The following is a 13,427-nucleotide window of genomic DNA, read 5'->3' as shown; positions in this document are numbered from 1 at the left end:
GCACGACACTTTAAATTCTCTCGAAAGAACAAGAACTTGCCAGAGACAGCAAAGAAAAAAAGAGACACAGTTCTTCCCAGGTTCATTGTGGATGGTTGAGGTCCCGACCCCAAAGATCAAGAGAGAGCTGCAGCAGCAGGACATGAGTGTGCTACTTAAAGATATTTTGACACTAAGCAGCTAGAAAATGTTGTCTCTTGATATACTGCCCTCCCGCTGGTTAATGACTTCATTCTCTATCCTGCAGGCTAACGCAGGTGGGACTGTAGACGCGAGAATAAAAATGGGGAGGAAAGAATGAGTTTTCTTCTTTTACCCTTGAAGTACTTTCTTTTTTTATTTAGCAAGTGAATCAGAATCAGTGTTTGCTAGCTGTGCAATCTATAAAACATAAGGAACTCTCACTGTAGTACGAGAGACGGCCCATCTACAGCTGCAGAACTTTTCTTCTCCGGTTTTTGTTTTTCTGTCCACCACTGTGGCAATTTTTCACCCCTGAGGGCAAAGCAGCAAGCAGACTTTGTCCATAATGGAGGGTGGACACGTGTCTGAAACACCATTATCCTTAAACAACAATCATATCACATCCCTGAACACAAAAAGTTTGGTTTGGCGTGTGTGTCTCCTCTGCCTCACGCAATAGGATTGCATCACTTTTGAGACCCGTCCTTTATGGTCTTTTAGCCATCAGCAGGACTCTTTCTTCAGGGATTTGAAGGAATTTAATGAGCAAAGTAGAGAAAAGAAGGCATTCAACTTAACAAGGTAAAACTTCTGGGTTTGTTATCTCTAGCAGCAAACAACCTGTTCTAGTGCAGTAAGAACTTCTGGCATTTTCAAGGGTCTGGTTTCATTGTTTACCTCTTAAGAACAGCAGTTCAGTCACAAGAAATGAATTGCTATGGATTTGTGCAGCGTTTTCCATTATGTATCCATTAGAGTGAACTGCATAGACTGTGTTCTGTCATCGTTGCGATGAGTAATCAAAGAAACTGGATCCACTGCAGAAGAACCACCAAGGCTTCCAGACCTTTGGTCATATAGATAAATGAACTGCTGCATACAAACTGCTGACTGCTAGTGAACCCAGGGCACAGGACATATTTTATAACATCTTTAACTTATGTAATTGACCACAGTGTACGCCACAATCTTATCTAATGCACAAAGTCAAATGTTTGAGTACGAGGCTTAGATTAGAGAAACTGATCCGTCTATCTTCAAAAAGATCCTCAAAAGAAAGAAGAAAAGAAAAGAATAACAGATGCCAATAAAGATGATTTATTGTTTTAAGGGGGAGACACATCAGGCAAGAACATCATTTTTCAATTGTGAGTTTTTGGGATATTTTATTTCCATAACATGTCTTCTTTCAGACTATTGGGGGGGGGGGGAAACATCCAAAAACACAATTAGATGTTTATTTTACCACACTTGTCTATTTCTGTCTGTATATTTTCCCTAAATTCACCAAAAGTTAGTATTAGATAATGCCTCATTTGCATATTTAAACATAAAAACTTACTTACGAGAAAATTGTGCTCAAGTTTATTGCCATTTCTTCAAACCAATCACAATCGTCTTGAGTGGCGCTAGGCGCCGGATGCAATAACGGTGCATCTGCAAAGGCCTCAGGAAGGAACTTGTTTTGGTGGAACATGTGCATCTCTAGTACCGAAACGTTGCCTACTATTAAACTCTATATATTTTTTGCAAGTTAGACAGTGTGCTGGAGTTTTCTTTGCAAAGTGTACGTTCAAAAGTTGTTTTAGTCGTGCGAGAGAAAACTCAGATTGGACAGATAGTCTAGCTAGCTGTCTGGATTTACCCTGCAGAGATCTGAGGAGCAGTTAACATAGTCCTCAGAAATCCACCAGAGTTTAGAATGGCAACACAAAAAAAGAGGAAGGTGACGGACATCGGGTGGAAAATGAGGGACATCCGGCGGATCTTCCGGCGTCATCGGAGCAATCCCCTAAATGAATCGTCGTGGATATAGACTAAGAAGTTTCTGGTGTCAGATGTGCATGTCCTCCTTGATATTTTTCCCGCTGCCCACTTACTCCATGTCGATGACCTTTGACCTTTAACTTAGCTTACCTTAGCTTGGCACAATTACTGAAAACGGGGAAATAGCTAGCCTGGCTCTGTGCAAATGTAACAAAATCCACCTCCTAGCAACTCTAAAGCTCACGAATTAACACGTTACATCTTGCCTGTGTAATCCTTACAAAAAAGAAATGTAAAAACAACAATTTCTTGGCGTTTTTGGTTAAATAGCTAGAATCTTATGATAAAAACTACAACAACCCTCAAACTAAAATTCCTAAAGCCAAGAGTGAACCTCAGCTCAATGATTAAATATGATTACATACATGTTCTAAAGTGAGAATGCGTTCTTTCTGAGCACAGGATGTCTCAAAGAGACATTTTTTTAGATTTCTGAGGCATTGATTTGGTGGCAGATATAAGATTAATACAATTTATATGCACATCACAGAGTCTCAGATGAGCTCTTCAAATGATCTGAATCATCTCTCTTAGCTGTACGGAGGAAAGCAATTAAACAGCCAGAGCAAACAGCTTGATGTCCCAAACCCAGCAGCCTCGGTCCCAGGGACACCAGACTGCAGGCAAACATGTTTACGTTACGTTGAAGTCCTTGGTCTCTTCTCTTCTGTGTGCCGTCTCTGTCTGTCTGTTCCCCCCAGGGGAACGGCAGAGATAAGACAGCAGGCAACAGCTGATTCACACTCGTTTGCAGTCTGTGTACTCAGATGATGACTCTGCACTTAGTTCTAGCTCTCAGTGAATCACACCATGTCCTACACGCAAGGTTGTCTGACAAAAATAAAGGAAACAGTAACCGTAGGGTGATGAAAAAGAGCCCAGATTCTCATCACTTATGTCCTATTTTAGGACCTCTCTCTCCTTTATTTACACCTTGCTTGGTCTTGGTAAAGTTATGAATGATTTTTTTTTTTTGCTTTATTTGTGACTGAATGTCCTTTGCAATCTTTTCAGAAAAGATGCAGGAGATGGAGTTACACCATCAAACAATAAGAAATGACATCCGACCAAAGTTTATTATGACAAAAGCTATCTCCATGGATTACGTCCTTCTTTAAATTCAATGGAAAGGGTGTGAATTTCTGAAAGGTGATAATGCCAAGCGTTTTCACCTGCTCTTTTCTCCACAGCATAATGAATGTAAGAAAACCCTCCTTTAATTCTTTGGGCTCTGAATAAGTATACAGTTGAGGTGAATATGAACTAGTCAGACGTGCAGGTGGGACACACATCACCTCATCTCATACTACAATAGAGTGACCCAGTTCCACACATGAAGTCTGGCGACAACAGTCTGCATCAGTTAAATTAATACAGACAGACAGTGAGTCAGGAGTCACTGTGGTGCTGAGGGACGGGTAATAGAAGAAGGCAGAGAAGTAACAAACAAGCTAAATGAACGTGTGCTACCTGTTGCACTGACTAACATTCCTGTTTTTCTGTTTTCACATTCTTAAAATGATCTATGCTGCATATAATTCTAATCCTATGACACACTGAGCTCCCCTCTCCTCCTCTCCCTCTTTCCATTTGTGTGCATTAATGTCCCATTAATACTTATAACTAACTTAGCTTCTTCCCCCAGATTTCCGTGGATTGTGGTGGCACCTGGATCGTGGTTGCAGCTGCTGCCATGGTCCTGTTGTCGCCCTGCTACGCCCTGCACTCCTACTACTATTATTATTCGTCATAGTTCTATTATATTTACCTTTACTGTTACTATAATTGTTGTCTCGCTTTGCCAGACCTTCCTCCACAGCGCAAGGAAGGAGGAGGGTCTGGCTAGTCCACACAGCATTCCGGGATGGGAGAGAAACGTGCTCTGGTTTATTGGGATTTCTTTAAACCAATCACAATCGTCATGGGCGGCGCTAAGTCCCGGACAGAGCCCCAGTGCTGCTGCAAAATATCCTCGGGAAGGAACTTGTTTTGGTGGAACGTGTACGTTCCAAAGTTGTTTTAGTTGTGCAACAGAAAACTCAGATTGGACAGATAGTCTAGCTATCCACCGGAGTTTAGAACGCCAACACAAAGAAAAAGGAAGGAGACCGACATCCGGCCGAAAAGAGGGACATCCGGCGGAATTTCCAGCGGCACTGGAGCAATCCCAGAAGTGGAACGTCGTGGACATAGATTATATTTGCAACTGTTCATCATGTCATTCCATTATACCCACTGCTACTGTATAATTATAATGAGTCATATTTTTATATAGCTCTCTCTCCCTCATCCTCTCTCCCTCTCCCCCAACCGGTCTGTCTGAGGTTTCTGTTAAAAGGAAGTCTTTCCTCGCCACCAAATGCTTGCTGATGGGGATTATTGGGTCTGTAAATTGCAGAGTGTGGTCTAGACCTACTCTTGTAAAGCATCCTGAGATGATTTGAAAAGAATAACTAATAAATAAAATTGAATTTGAATTGAATATAAGTCAGCCTACTTGAAGAAGGTTACTACAGTGCACGTACGCCTTGTGCACTCAAAGGTTCAGAGTTCAGTAGACTGTAATCACTGTAAACATATCTCATTAGAAGTGTCTTTTCAGTGTAGGTGTAATTTGATCAACCAATCAACCAATTGACGCTGTGACGTCTGTTGGATAATCAATAACTTGCCTGCAGGTAATTTGAAGGGTATGGCAGCTGATGTAAAGGGTTTAACTCACCATAGTGATTACTTTAAGACCATTAAGATAAGATCTAATTGAGGAGCGGTAATGCGTCAGACAGATGTATGGTACATTACACACTGTCATGCATGCATACCTTACTTTATCAGTACGTATATTAAGGTAAGGTATGCCTGCATGGCAAGGTCTTGCCAAGCAGATAACAGAACTTTTCTTTCTGTACTTTCCTTCTGCATGCCGGAGACTCAACACAAATGCATGATATCCCAGAGAGACGGCTGAGCAACCACTGCTGTCTACATTCACAGCTTCAGAATTCAGTCAAATTCAAGCTCAAATGATTGGCGCTGCTAGTAAGCATTTGTGAATCTGTGTATTACGCACATGTGCTCCCACCACATTCCCCATGCTCCTGTCAGCCTTCACTGAATGACACCACACAACACAAGAAAAGGCAGGACGCAGAGTTAGCAGAAGCTGAATTCACGAGCGCTATGCAAAGCTGCATGAAGTGACTCATACAAGCTTAAAGGTAAACATGTTTGAATGAGGGTGCTGAGGAGAGTGTGCTTTTGTACATGTGTTTGCATATGTTTAAGCTATCTTCCCGTCTTTCCTCATGTCTGTAAAGGAACCGACAATAAGCACAGTGAGAACACGATGCAAAAATATATTGCTCCTCATCAAGATGGCAAATGATGACCTTTCTATAATGAGACCAGAGCGTGCGTCTCTTTCTTCACTTCAACAAGCCAAAGTGACTTAGACCCTCCTGTCATCGACGGTCAATTACATCGCACTCATCCCCTCTGTGCTGTGACTTACATCACCAACAACTCCTGCAGGGTATCCGGTGGCTTCAGCAGCGCCAGTGGTGTCACGCTGCCACGAAAACTTTGAGTATATGTTTCTTTGTGGGTGATTATTAATTATAATAATAATAATAATAATAATAATAATAATAATAACTTGTATTTACTGTATATAGCACCTTTCATGAAACCCAAGGACACTTTACAGAATTACAGTGGCTATACTAAGGGAGGTTGTAGGCTGTTGTAAACAAGTGGTATTTCAGGAGTTTTTTTTTTTAAATGTCCAGGGATGTAGCATTTAGAATATCTGCAGAGAGGGTGTTCCAGAGGGATGGGGCTGCAACACTAAAGGCTCTGTCTCCAAAGGGACATCTGATTCTCTGAAAAAACATATTCTATCAACTTGAAATTAATTTGGTGGCCCTGTACTAGCTTAATTACAAAAGAGGAGATGCACTTAAACCGTTGAATGTCGGCAATATTTTTAGAGGGTCCGACATTGGCTCAGCTTATATTTGAAGCTGCTGACACGCAGGTTAGGTAACGTGACCTTTTGACCCTTTCCGTCTACTGACTCCAAAGGTCAGGCAGATTCAAAGAGAGCCTTGTGGAGGTGTAGCCAGGAGCACCAGAGCAAACAGGATGTCTTGAGACCAGGATCCCTGATCTAAATGTGCACATTTTAAAGAGCCCCTATAATGCTTTTTGGGGATTTTTCCCGTCTTTTAGCATGTTATACAGTTTTTTGCATGTAACAGATGTATGAAGTACAAAAAAAACACATTTCATTGCAAATGGAGCTTCCTCTCCCACTGTCTGAAAACATCTCGCCCACATTCCTGTTTGAAATTCCTTAATTAGTGATGTCACTGATTGAGAATGCCAGCCCAGTGTTTCATGGGTGCTGCAGCACCTATGGGTAGCCGGCCCAGTGGCTTGTTTGTATTTGGTTGACCAATCACAACAGAGTGGGCCAGCTGAACAATCGGCGCATTCTGGGCTTTGTCAGGAAGGCGGGCCAAGAGCTCAGACAGAGCGGTTCAGACAGAGAAGCTGCAGCAATGGGCAGTATGAGAAACGTGTGCTTTTTAAACATCAAAGCATGTAAACTCATTCTAGTAGACCCCAAGAGTCCAAATACGACACTGAAAAGGAGTATAATGGCGTTTTTCCATTACATGGTACCTGCTTGACTCGCCTTGACTCTACTCACCTTTTTTGGTTTTCCATTATAAAAAAAGTCCCTGGTACCTGCTGACAGGTACTTTTTTTAGCATCGTATACCAAAAGGTGTCGTGAAAACCTGCAGACTACTGTTTGGTCGGAGAGAATCGTCACTAATCACTGCCTCATCATTGCTAGCGACAGACGGGGGGTGTCCTGAACAAACCCGCCATTTTTAAATAGTTCACCAATGGTGCTTTTTTTTTTTGCTGCCTCCATCTTCTTCTTTTTTTAAGATCAATTTTTTTTAGTTTTTATATTTTTTAACATATAGAACAGACAAACACCTCTCCCACCCGCCACCCTCTGCGGTCTCAAGGAAAGAAAAACAAACAAATAAACTAAAATAAAACTAAAACAGAAATCACACCTTGCCTAGTCGCTTTCCTCTAATTCCTGTGATGCTGAGGTCCTCCAGCTTCTTTTGAAACAAAATTCGTCTTCCGGCTGCGGCAACAGCCACATGCCGAGAATCAAAAACAACACACCTTCGACGTTCTGTGTGTGTGTCGCGTTAGGTCATGGCAGTTTACTGCGGCGTCACTATGACGACCAGCCATGCTCGCCTAAGGCATGAGGCAATACTAAATCTGCAATAGAAAATGGAGGACGGGGCACCGCGGCCGAGTCGAGTCGAGCCGAGTAGAGCTGGTACTAGCAGTGGGTAAGCGCCATAATAGGGGCTCTTTAAGACGTTTGGAAAGCAGCTGTTGTATAACAGTAGCTTAAAATGCGAGACTAGTTGACACTATAGGCCTACCTACCCAAAAACCACCGCATTGACCAAAGATCAAATAGTTACGAAGAGATAATCCACTTCACCACCTTCTCAGTCACCCACAAGCAAGGACGGGCAGAGGAACAACTTGTATCTTGGCGTTGTACAAATTTATTTAAGGCAGTTCAATCACTTCTTTTGTGGGAAAAAATTAAACCAAAGTCCAGACATCGATGTCCTCCATGGTAGATGCGGCCATGCTTGAGCCATGACATAGACTTTACAGATCAATGCCGCATGCTCATTGAAATGAGCGGGTGTTCTGATTGAAATTGACAGCGGAGTGCAACGGTGCAGCCCTGAATGACGAAATCAACTGTAGCGAAGAAAAGGAAAACAAACTAAGTAGTCATGGGCCGGTATACGATTCTGACGGTATGATAACCTTCCGCAAAAATATCACGGTTTCACGGTATTGCGGTATTGCAATTAAAGCTTTAAAATGTATTCCTTTTTTTAAATGTCTGGGTAAAAAACTACAATTTTTTCCATGGAACAAAATGTATTTTATTTTTAAACACACTGTGCACTGACAGGGAGAGAGATTTCTAAACTGCACTTTCTCTCCTTGACCACTCATAAAAAACAGCTCTTACTTTAGGAACTGTATGACGGAAAATGTTAGTAGTTTTGAAACCTTGACTTTTTCAAACCGTGGTATACCTTGAAACCGGTTGCCGGCCCATGCCTAAAACTAAGACAGACTTTCCCTCTGGTCAACTTCTAGCTGTTTTCTTATACCTTTCCTTCACAGCGTGTTCTCTGCCACATTACAGTAGACACACAGTGTGTTGTGGCTGCCAGCAGTGGCTGCTCTACGAAATGTGATTCTGGAAAGTGAAAGGCAACCCTGTCCATGGTGGCCTTGCCAACATGGCTGACGGAGGGGCGCAAATACTGGGCTGTATGTAGCCAAGGGGACTAGATATATCATGTCTGCTAATGACGCTCTGACTTGTTCTCACCATGTTGTCTGGTTGGCAAGAACACTAGATCGTCCCCTCTGTGGTATGTGTTTGCTTGTTCTTATCTGTATTTGCTTTAATATAAGTCTTTGTCACCGTTTTGGTAACACTTTATAATAGCCATCATTAATAAATGGTAAATTGATAGTTAATAAAACGTTGTGGCTATTATAAAGTTGCAAAAAGTAACATTAACTTGACCCCATTCAATCTTTTTTTAGTGGTCTATAAAATACATTTTTGATTCTTTTGTGCATTGATATCTATCTAATAATGTTTATAGTTGCTTTACAAAGCATTTGTCTACCATTATCAAGGTATTATGAGTGGCAGTAGCTCAGTCCGTGGGGATTTCGGTTGGGAATCGAAGGGTCGATGGTTCAAGTCCCCGTACGGACCAAATAGTGTGGACTGGTAGCTGGAGAGGTGCCAGTTCACCTCCTGGGCACTGCCAAGGTGCTCTTGAGCAAGGCACCAAACCCCCAACCTCTCAGGGCGCCTGTTCAGCAGTCGCAGCCCCCTCACTGACATCTCTCCATTTGTGCATGTAAAGGACCTGAGCATGTGAGATTATTTCAGGCCTGTGTGTAGTGTGTTCTAACAACAGAGTGAAATTTAATTTCCCCCCTGAGGGTCAATAAAGTATCAATTATTATATATTATAAGTTGACACTTTATAATAGCCATCTAAATCATGTTGTTTGACGGGTTACAAATGATTTCTTAAAGGTATGCAAATCATTTGGTAATCATTAACAAATTCTTAATATAATACATGTGTGCAACAATAAACTGTTAAAACAACACAAAGTATAGCATTACTGATAATAAGTCAACATTATTAATAATCATTTCATTGTTTGTTAACAGTAAAATAACTATTGGCTGAAGTTCATCAATTTACCATTTATTAGTGATGGAGTTAACTTAGGTTTTGATGTGTGTGTACTTAAAATGTATGAGGTCATGTATGGGTTTGTGCTCATTAACATGAATGCAAAAGTGTGTCTCACTGTATCACTGTATCACCCTCAGTGTATGCCTGTGTGTGAGTGTTGGTACTGCAAATGTGCTTTCATGTTCCTGAAGGTTGACACTGGAGCTAAAGCCCGCTGGTTGCCACATATTTTTGACCCAGGGACCTGAAATAGTCGTCACGTTTGGACAGATGACTTGTTTTGATAGAAACACAGAGCTCACTTACAGCCACTAACCATCAGAGTCTGATCTGAAAGTTAACTAGCTATTCTTTTTTTATTTCATTATTATGAAAAAGCTTTATAAGATGAAAGCTGCGTGTATTGTCATTGCGTTTTGTTTGCTTGTCGTGAGCAGTGCTATATGACTGGTCTCTGCAAACTGTGCTGCAGTAGTATTCAGATTCTTTACTTAAGTAAAATAACTAATACCACACTGCAAAAATACTCTGTTACAAGTAGAAGTCCTGAATTGAACATGTTACTCAAGTAAAAGTATGTAAGTATCATCAGGAAAATGTACTTACTATTAAAAGTAAAGACAAATCCTCACATTTTACAAACTGGAAACGATCCAAACAGTTCTGTTTAATGGTCTAATTTCAGCTGGACTTGTAGGCCTTTATATTGATGGGTAGTTTATATATATATATATATATATATACTACATGTGTTTTGTGTGCAAAAATCTTACTGTAATTTGTAAAGTAACTAGTAACTAAAGCTGATGTAGTGGAGTAAAAAGTACAATGTTTCTCTCTGAAATGTAGCGGAGTAGAAGTAGAAAGTGGCATGAAAAGAAAAGACTCAAGTAAAGTACAAGTACCTCAAATGTACTTAAGTACAGTACTTGAGTAAATTTACTTACATTCCACCACTGCTGTGCTGTCAGCACCACCACACCCATTTGTGCTTGAGTGTGCACATGTGTGTGTGTGTGTGTGTGTGCGTGTGTGTGTGTGTGTGTGTGTGTGTGTGTCTGTGTGTGTGTGTGTGCATGTGCGTGTGCGTGTGTGTGTGTGTGTGTGTGTGTGTGTGTGGACTGTGTGCATACTCTCGTGTCTATGCGGTGAAGCAGATTACGAGCAGAGCCATGATATTAGTATTTCAGAGACGCCAGCTATCTGTGGCAAGGAGGAGTAAAGTCGGCTACAAATTCTCTCTGGCTGATCTCCCCCTCCCTCTCTCTCTCTCTCTCTCTCTCTCGCTCTCACTCCCTCTCTCTCTCTTTCTCTCTCTCTCTCTCTCTCTCTCTTTCTCTTTCTCTTTCTCTTTCTCTCATTCTTTTTCTCTTTCTCTTTCTCGCATTGCTCAGTCGAGCAGGCTGAGACCAGTTTTTGCTTATCAACCACAAGTCGCTTTTGCTGTGACAGCCAAATACATGAGAGGTACAGAAGCTGCCCTCCTGTCACCTTCTCATGACTATTCACTGTGACCCTCACGTTCTCCGCCACGACTGCCAACATCATCAATATCATCTTTAGAGTCATCAACATGAAGACAATTTTTTTTTTTTTTTTTTTTTTTACTTGGGCTGTCAATTGATTAAAATATTCAACTATGATTAATCACACGATTGGCCATAGTAAACTCGCAATTAATCACAAACTAATCACACATTTTTAATCCGTTCTAAATTTCTCTTGCATTGCCAGACCTTCTGGCTAGTCCACACAGCAGCCCCAGGATGCGAGAAAAATGTGCTCTGGTTTATAGACAGACAGATGGACTTTATTAATCCCAAATTTGGAAATTACTCTGTTACAAGCAGCAAGTAGCAAGTTACCAAGGTCATACATACATACTCACTCACACACAAACCAAAAATACAAGAAATATACTAGATTGGCACTTCTTTAAACCAATTACAATCGTCATGGGCGGCGCTAAGCGCTGGACGAAGCCACGGTGCCTCTGCAAAACAGCCTCGGGAAGGAACTTGTTTTGGTGGAACATGTGTACTTTCAAAGGTTGTTTTAGTCGTGCAACAGAAAACTTAGATTTGACTGATAGTCTAGCTAACTGTCTGGATTTACCCTGCAGAAATCTGAGGAGCAGTTAACCATAGTCCTCAGAAGTCCTCCGGAGTTTAGAATGTCAACCCAAAGAAAGCGGAAGGTGACGGACATCCGGCCTAAATGAGTGAAAAACAGCTGAATTTCCGTCGGCAACAGAGCAATCCTGGGAGCGGAACATCGTGGATATAGACTACTTCTAAATGTACTTTAAGGGATATTTTTCATGTTTTTAATGCTCAAGTGGTATTTGAGACAGGTACACATAGACAGTACATGCAGATAACTTTAGTCTTGTGGAGAGAACCATCCAGAAGGGCTTTGAAACTGAACTTGCCAATAAAAGACCCTTTTATTTATCCATTTCAGCTCAAGGAGCTTTGCTTCTGTTAGCCATCCACAACATCACTGCTGCATCGCTTCCTGATTTCCTAAACTATGGGGCGGCCCGAGGCCCAAATCACAGAACGCACGTGCGTTAATCACGCGTCCAAAAAATTAGTAGCGTTTAAAGGAATTTACTCTCAACTTTAAATTCCATCGTTAAAGTGAAGCAGAATTTTCAATTCAAAGACGACATTGTTACCAGCCACCTTCATCACTACGTTCAACTTTCTAATCTCATAGCTCAGTCCTGTTTGCATCAATTCCAAGTCATTTAGGACGAATTGCCTTGCCGCTCAAATGAGTACGTGATGTTTGCCTGGAGAGAAGGAGCACTTTCTGACCTCAGTGGTGAGGATGCACTCTATAAATACCACAATCTGGGCACAATAGGTGGATATGTGGGCAATTTTTGCCAGCAGATATCACTTTACAGCACTTGAAATTGGCATCTACGGGCTCGCCTAACAGATAACAGTTGGCTGGAAAAAGGAAAACAACAAAGCAAAAGGGCAAGGAAGTGTGGAGAAAGTTGCTGGAGTGAAGCGATACAGAGGAAAACCAATGGTGACCCCGTTGGAGAGACGTGTGTGTGAGCTTCCTGAGGAAGTGACACATCAGAGAGAGGCGACTCATCGGGTCACAATGGTTCCTCTGTGTGTGTTCAGCCAGACACAGCTGGTTTGATCCAGCAGTTCTTCTGCGCCAACACGGCATGAGGCAGAGTTAACCGGCCCGATCAGGCTCTGACTGCACACAGGAACAATATCACTTATTGTTGTGTGTCCGTGATGAAATGTCAAATGCAAGGCAGACAGAGCAGGACCCGAGGATTAGTGGTGGGGAAGCTGACTGACCCACCCAACAATGGAGTGACTGTGACTGTGTAATTTTCATTAAGATAATCAAATTATTTAATATGATCTTTAATCACTTTTTCATCATCCCTTCCCCCCCCGTCATTACTTTCATTTAGCCACATGGTCTCGTTCCAAGATCTGCGTCAAAGAAATAAGACAGACCGTGCAAAAAGTAGGTTTAAGAGCAATTTAAAGCTTTAGTGCGTAACTTTTCTAATGAGCGTCCCTTGAATTCAAGCCATTGCCAAATGAGTTGCTAGAAAGCTAATTAAGACTATCAGCTCTACACAACTCTCTCTGTATTTCTCAGTATGACTATGTTCAGAAGATTGTGTCGTCCGGTGACTTTCGCGCGCAGAATCTCGAGTGAAGAGAATTACCTCTTCTGATTTTATTTTATTTTATTAGGATCCTCATTAGCTGATGCAGAACATCAGCTACTCTTCCTGGGGTCCACACAGAACATAAAACTACATTTTCAGACAAAACAAAAACTACAAAAAAGTAAAACATTTTAAGACAAAACAGTCATAGAATATAAAAAATAAGAGCAGTATAGCTAGTATTCTTTTCCTTGCAGATATACATTTTCTGAAGAGTCCATCATGTTTTTTTAATCCTCTGTGTCCTCCTGCGTAATCACGGGAGGCTTGTATCATGTGGACGCACCAACAGTGTTGTGGTCATTACCTAGAATTCTTCATGGGGGCGAC

This window comes from Sander lucioperca, chromosome 2 (genome assembly GCF_008315115.2).
Source record: "Sander lucioperca isolate FBNREF2018 chromosome 2, SLUC_FBN_1.2, whole genome shotgun sequence".
Taxonomy (NCBI): Eukaryota; Metazoa; Chordata; class Actinopteri; order Perciformes; family Percidae; genus Sander; species Sander lucioperca.
This window is presented reverse-complemented; position numbering follows the sequence as displayed.